At 43.8% G+C, this 1,129-nt stretch overlaps 1 protein-coding gene across 2 annotated transcripts in view; it reads left to right on the forward strand.

Annotated features, from left to right (window-relative positions):
* The window catches only part of LOC100957096 (glutathione S-transferase theta-4), a 38,280-nt gene that overhangs the window by 25,003 nt on the left and 12,148 nt on the right, over positions 1 to 1,129 (forward strand). The gene's annotated exons all lie outside the window — the stretch shown is intronic.

Raw genomic sequence — 1,129 nt, forward strand, 5'->3', positions numbered from 1 at the left:
AAAAAAAAAAAAAAGAAAGAAAAAAAGAGAATCAAGGGAACCAAGTCTAAGGCAAAAACTGGTCCCCCTAAAACCAAGGTAAAAAGAACTTTACACCATTATCCTAACCACATACACAGCAGTGTGAAGATGAAAAGAATCCTCACCTGGAGTCATCACAACTGGCTAAATAAAACTTCCCTGCCCCTTGACTTTTAAGATAGTCAACATGCCCTGCTCCAGCCACATATGGGGAGCTGGCTGGTCAATGCATGGCTGAAGCCTGAGGAAACTCCTCAAAGGACTTATCTTAATTAAACTTTGGACTTTGAGAAAAGGTGGGGAATGTCACAGAGAAAAATAAAATTAGCCCACCACCACAGTACTAAGACCTGAGGAGGGACCACATACTAGCCCTCTAGCCCAGATTCCACTTCTGCCCTAAATCCCCCAGGATTAGGACCCCTGTCTTCAGATAAATTAAGGATTTAATTTCCCAAGAAGACCAGTCGGGAATATTGTGAGCTCCTGTTCCCACCCAGTTCCCCCTGCCTTCTCCCATTCCCCTGCCCTATGGGCAAGCTCCTCTTCCCCCACCCTCTCCCGTTCCCCCACCCTACGGGCCTTCCCAGACTGTTTCCATGCTCTCCAGACTTCAAAGAGGCACAGAAAGTCCCAAGTTTCACAAAACCCCCAAGTTCTCAGTAGATGAACAATGGTCAAAAACTCACCAAGGCTTGATTAATTATTGTTGTATAACCACAACCATTGTGATTTAAGATGTATCCATTGATCAATTATTGTTATATAATCATAACCATTGTGATTTGAGACATATCCATTGACAACTAAGCTGTAACCCTGCCAATGGCAATGTTCCTCGTCTGTCCCCCACCCCTGCTTGCTTAAGCTACACAGAGAAAAAAAGGTATAAAAGACCAAAAAAACCGCACTTCAGGGCAGCTTGTCTGAGAACAACAGCCCCCTGTGCAGGTGCAAATCAATCACCAATTAATAACATCTGAGTGGGTCTGAGTTTATTTTTTCATAACCCCAAGGTTATTTCATTACCTTGGCAGATTATCAAGATGACTAAAGAAGCTACTGTGTATAAAGTTCCTAGCACAGTGCCCTTCCCTCACCCAGCATG

This window comes from Otolemur garnettii, unplaced genomic scaffold, assembly GCF_000181295.1.
Source record: "Otolemur garnettii isolate 467f Iridium unplaced genomic scaffold, OtoGar3 scaffold00292, whole genome shotgun sequence".
Taxonomy (NCBI): Eukaryota; Metazoa; Chordata; class Mammalia; order Primates; family Galagidae; genus Otolemur; species Otolemur garnettii.